This window comes from Ochotona princeps, chromosome 10 (assembly GCF_030435755.1).
Source record: "Ochotona princeps isolate mOchPri1 chromosome 10, mOchPri1.hap1, whole genome shotgun sequence".
NCBI classification, from domain to species: domain Eukaryota; kingdom Metazoa; phylum Chordata; class Mammalia; order Lagomorpha; family Ochotonidae; genus Ochotona; species Ochotona princeps.
Window position 1 is genome coordinate 17,196,646 of NC_080841.1, and position 6,000 is coordinate 17,202,645.

Below are 6,000 nucleotides of genomic sequence, written 5' to 3' on the forward strand. Positions count from 1 at the left end.
ACATGTGAGCTGGCTCCTTGCCCAGCTCACGCCCGCCTCTCCCCCCTCTCTCGGGGTGACGGGGCCTCAAGTTTCGGAATGAGCGGCCTCCTCCCAGCGCTTGCCCTCTGCTGTGGAGGCCTGTGGTTCTTTGTTCCCCAGTCACAGGGTTGTTTTCAGAGAAACCACGGCCTGGTCTGAGTGTGAGGCTGGGCCCCCGGGCTGAGCTGGGTTGTGTCGGGCCTGGAGGGACCCATGGGTTTCTGGCACGCGGTCGTCTCTTTCTGGTCACGAGCCTGTTGGGAGGAAGCGGTCTTCACAGCGTGGCTGGAAGCCCGCAGGAGTGGCTGCTCTGAGCTGGCATGTAAGGCAGGAGAGGAGAGACCCAGCCCATCTGTGTGCTTAGTCCAGCCCTACCTGGGTTGGAATAGCTTCTCCCTATCTGTTGGATGAATTTATTAAAACAATTAATGATTATTTTAGCAATTAAAACATTGTAGACATTTATGCACACATTTACTTATCTAGACACCCAGTCGAGCAGGACAGTTCCTGTTCCTAATCTCTTCTCACCCAACCATGCCAATTCCTGTTCCAGAAATAATTTCTTTAAACAGCTTGCTTCAACCCCCTCCCCCAGATTTCTATTACAGTTCTTTCAGTTGATGTGTGCTCACACAGTGGAGACATTTCCATAACTTCTGTGACAAGCACAAGTGGAATTGTTAGACGTATTCCTCTATAACCTGCTTTTTTTTTTTTTTTAAAGATTTATTCATTTTATTACAGCCAGATATACACAGAGGAGAGACAGAGAGGAAGATCTTTCGTCCGATGATTCACTCCCCAAGTGAGCCGCAACGGGCCGGTGCGCGCCGATCCGAAGCCAGGAACCTGGAACCTCTTCCGGGTCTCGCACGTGGGTGCAGGGTCCCAATGCATTGGGCCGTCCTCAACTGCTTTCCAGGCCAAGCTGGATGGGAAGTGGAGCTGCCGGGATAAGAACCGGCGCCCATATGGGATCCCGGCGCGTTCAAGGCGAGGACTTTAGCCCTAGGCCACACCGCCGGGCCCTATATAACCTGCTTTTTAAAAGTTGTCATAACGCACAACGAAATTTATACTTAGCTATTTTGCAGTGTAAGTTCAGTCATTTCTCCTCACTCTTTGTGTTCTTGAAACAATTGCAGCTGGGTTTTAGGATTTATTTTATTATTGAGAGAGAGCGGGGGGGGAGAGAGTGAGCGAGAGCCTCTCATCTGCTGGCTCACTCAATGCCTGCAGCAGTTGGGGCTGCACAAGTCTGAAGCTGGGAGTTGGGAACTTTTTTAAAATTTGTGTTTATTGGAAAGGTAGATTTACGGAGAGGAGAAGAGGCAGAGAGAATGGTCTTTCATCTGCTAGTTTGCTCCCCAAATAGCCAGAGCTGAGCCAATCTGAAGCCAGGAGCTAAGAGCTGCTTCTGTATCTGCCTAACATGGGTACAGGGTCCCAAGGGTTTGGGCCATCCTCCACTGCTTTCCCAGGCCAAAACAGGTTGCTGGATGGGAAGTGGAACAGCCAGGACATGAATTGGCATCCATATGGGATGCGAGCGCTTGCAGGTAGAGGATTAGCCAATTGAGTCATCCCAGGCTCTGTCCCTGGGAGTTGGGAACTTAATCCAGCCCTTCCATGTGGATGGTAAGAAATTGGATCCATATTGACCCTAAGCTGGAGTTAGAGAGGAGGCCCTTCCTAGGCCTTTGATGTGGGATGTGGGCATCCTCCCACCTCCCCTTAGCTGCTAGGTTGAATCATCACCCCACACTTTTTCTTTTGGAAAGGCAGAGAGGAGAGACAAATTTTTATACTCAGATTAATTCCCCAAATGGCTGCAATGACCAGAGCTGGGTTGATTTGAAGCCAGGAGCTTCTTCAGGGTCTCCCAGATTGGTTTAGAGGCCCAAGGCTTTGGACCATCCTGCTGCTTTCCCAGGCCACAATTATGGAACTGAGTGGGAAGTGGAGCAGCTAGTACTAGAACCAGTGTCCACATGGGATGCAGGTGCTGCAGGTAGAGGATTATCCTGTACAGCTACCATGCTAATCCATTTCAGGTTTTAATAGGCACTGCCCCAAGGACAGTACTATCGGTTTATGAATGACTTCGCCTTGTACTGCGTTCTGAGTGACAGGTGCATGAGAGATTGAGGCAGCGTGGGGTGGTAAAGTCAGCTGAGAGCAAGAGGATGTTTAAAGCACTTCTGCAAATTGATTGGTGCCTGCCTTTGGCTGTGCTATGGACTGGAAAGATAGGCCCCAAGCGGGGATGGGGATTCCTTCAGCCTCTCCCTACATCGGTGGCCCTCCCTGCTCAGTGGTGGTGATTTGCATATATATTTTGGGCCTGTAGGCAGAATGATGTAGAGTCAGACATCTGAGTCTCTGCCTTGCCAGCCTCCTGGTGTTGGATAGTGAGCAGGGTCCCTGACCTGGGACTGGGATGAGCATGTCCCTGGGGAACCACTGCGGAGCTGGCTGATGGCCTCACATGGCCTCGACCTGAGGCAGACTCGAGGGTGCTGGGAAGGCCCAGTGTACCCTCGCACCAATATGGGATGGGTGCCTCGTGGTTAGGGATAGTAGGGTTAGTCCCTGGGTGATGTAGGGGACCCAGGATGCAGGCAAGTACTTTGTCCTGCAGGACCCCAGTCGAAGACATCCAGCAGAAACCTGTATGGAACATGAAGGGTGTGCTTAGCTCTCTGCTGGCACTGTGTAGAAGACCTTGGTGTTACACTAGACTGGCCTGGGCTCAGACTGCCAGGGCCCTCTTGGCCTCAGTTTACCAACCAGTAAAATGGGGACATTTAGAAGGCTGCCCAAGGATATGCCTTTGCAGGGAGCTTAGTGAGACCCCTGGCTGGCTGCTGGAGTTTGCATGGGGTTCCTACTCCATCTGCCTCTAGCCAACGACTGCAGCAGGGAAACAAAGCCACAGCCACTGTCCTAGTGTTCAGGTCCCCAGCATGGCTGGTGTGGCTCAGATTCCCCATAGCAAGCCCTGCGCAAGCTTCCCTCATATGAGGTGGTCCTCATCCCCACCCCCCCAGGGACCTCAGATGTGGTGGTCACCTGCACTCCCCTGTGTATTATTTAATAACCCCTTGTAAGTTTCGTCCCTGTTTTCCATCAGCTTCTTGGAGAACTCAATGGCGAATGCAAGAGGATGAAAGTGGAATTAAGAAATGTGGCGTGGTGTAAGCAAAGTGTTGCCAGACAAGTCTAGGGTGTATTAAGGAGTCTTTATTAACCAAGCTTAGTGATAACAGGGCCCACTAGAAATTAGCAAATGAGAAGTCTATATGGCAGTCCAGTCTGAATCAAAACACTGGGAGGAACAAACAGTTATTACCCCGAAGTCCACCCATTAAACTGAAGGCCTAGTTTCCAGCTTCCCCAGAAATATAAATTATCCTAAGAAACATGCAGTGGCCAACCTGGACACATTTACAAAGCTGCAAACATTCACCTTTCTCTGGCGTCTTTGGACATTCTATTGCTGCTAGGCCTCGCCTCTCCTGGAACTCTTGAAAGTACACAAATTAGAAATACAGAGCATCTTAGCATTGCTGTCTTCACTGCCCCACCCAAGCAGTGAACAGAGGGTGAGGCATACAGACACAGGAACCATGCTCAGGGGCTACCTGTCCTCAGAGTCTGTGGAAAATCAGAGCAAGCAGGTGCTGGGGAGGCCAAGGGTCAGAGTGCGAGACTGAAGGAAGCACGTGACCAAGAGAGCGAGCCCCTCCCTCTATCATGGGCCTTTATGGAAGCTTGGGAGGCAAGTGGTCATGCAACATTACTGCCCCCCCAGATGATGATAGGTGAGCAAAAAGGATTATGTGGGTGGAGGAAGGCATGGCTTCCAAGCTTGTGACCCTGAACTACCTGCCTAACCCACAAAAAAAGATCAGTTTGACATAAAAGTTGGAATCCATGCTTACTGTTTTCTTAATAAACATTTTCCACTGGCTCCCTGAACACCCCTGGGAGCCTCTATTTTATTAAGAACTGTAAGGAACAGATGATAGACCCAGTCATAAGGTCGTGTGGAAGCCTTGACTGGACCTGTGGTTGGCGCTCCCTGGTAGCCTGAGAAGTCCCTGTCACTAGGCAGGTAGGGAATGCTGCCTGTCTGCGTCCCTCCTGGATTCTCCCTCCAAGACGGCTGCCCTGTGACAGTGGGGCCCATCCCTGTGTCTTGAATTGGTCTTGACTAACAAGCCCCTGGGCCGTGCTGAGGTGCGGGGCAAGGCGCTGCGAGGGCCCTGGTGGCCAGGCCACGGAGGCTGATGGGAAGGCGCTGCGCCTTCCAGGGAGGCCGGCCAGAGGTGAGGGTGAGTCACAGGGTTTCTCTCAAACCCCGCGGCGCCCGTGGTCTCTAGAACGTGCTGGAGCCAGCTAGCCCCTGCCTCAGTTCCAAGAATGCCCCCACGTTCCGCCCTCCCACGGTTGCCATTATTAATCAGGCCCTGACTTTGGCGGTGGCAGGGCGGGGATCATTCTCATCTGTCTGAAGAATCTGGCCAAGAAAACCACCAGGTTGTAATTCCCGCCAAGGAGGCGACAGACAGTGATGGGCGCCGATTGGGAGGAAGCGTGAGAGAGCAGCCGTGTCTGGTCTGGGGTTCAGAACCCCCTTCCGCTCCCACAGCCCAGGACAGCTGGGCTGGAGGTGCTGCAGGGGCGGGGCGAGACCCCGCCCCTGCCCCGCCCCACCCCTGTGCGCTCCCGGCACTGCCGGACCGACCTCCCACCTGGTCCTCGCCCCTTGCCCTTCTGGGCGCAGGTCAGACCCTTACCACTCAGCTGGCCCCAGCCCAGGTGGCTGTAAGCTCCAGGCCCTGGGATCTAAGAGGATCTTTGTCAGTGGTATTGTGAAATAAGAGAGCAGAGCAGGGCAGTTCCCCACCCAGGTCCGCACAGGTGTGTGAAAACCCAGTGTTGGAGACCCTGGCTCCCTTCAGCCAGCGTCCCTTTCCTCCTGGTGCATCTCAGCCTCCATCAATCCCTTGAGGTAATGATGTCATTACCTCCACTTTACAGGTTTGTAGTGCAGGTCCCCTAGGTTCTGTGGAGGTCCGTAGCTTCTCAAATCCATGGCAAAGAGGAGGCAGGAGGAAGTACCCGCAGCTCAGACATCCAGAGGCCCCATGTGTATGAGGGCCATACTGTAGTGTCCCTTTTTCAGTGGTGCCTGCCTTTCTTGCCCTATTGAAAACTGCAATCGCCCCAGAGATCTGATCAACTACTAGACACTTCTGAGCTTACTGATATGCAGTGACTGCCATGGAGGCTCCCGGAGCTGGGGCTGGTCTCCCTGACACCCCAGCACCCAGTACACCTGCGGTGCCAAGGGTGAACAGGGACCTGCTGGCATCCTGTCCTGTGCACAGAAGGAGGAGGTGCCTGGCAGAGCCCTGCCTCCCCTGGCAGCTTTGGGCAGAACAATACAAGGTGCTGCAGGAGTCCAAGAGCAGGTCCCCAGGGGTCTGGCAGGTTCCAGGAGGGCTTCTTGGAGGAGGTGAGCTGGCACAGGATGGTTGAACTGACCTCTCCCTTGCTGACAGAAGGTAATTCCTTCTGCTACTGCTTCAGCCTATTTCCTCTTGTTCTGCCCCAAGTGGCTCCTGTGGCAGGAACCACACTAACCATTCCCATGCAGCGTATTCCTCAACTAAACCGCCCCGCAGCTGGGGCAGCCTCAGCCGCCGCACACCAGTTGACCTCAGGCTTGTGTGGCCTGAGAGGGGGAAGTAGGAGATAGTTTGGCCTTGCAAATAGGGTGGACCTCTTGAAGGCGCTGTCCCTGCACCTGTCAGGAGGCCTGACCTGATCCACAGTGCCTGGGCAGGAAGTGCCCAATGTGTGCTTGAAGGTGGGAAGGGGCTGTAAGATGTCTTGATATCACTTTAGTGATGCATTCTGTCTCGGTATGATAAAGGCCTCATTAAAGCAAACTTGTGGTGGGTTTTG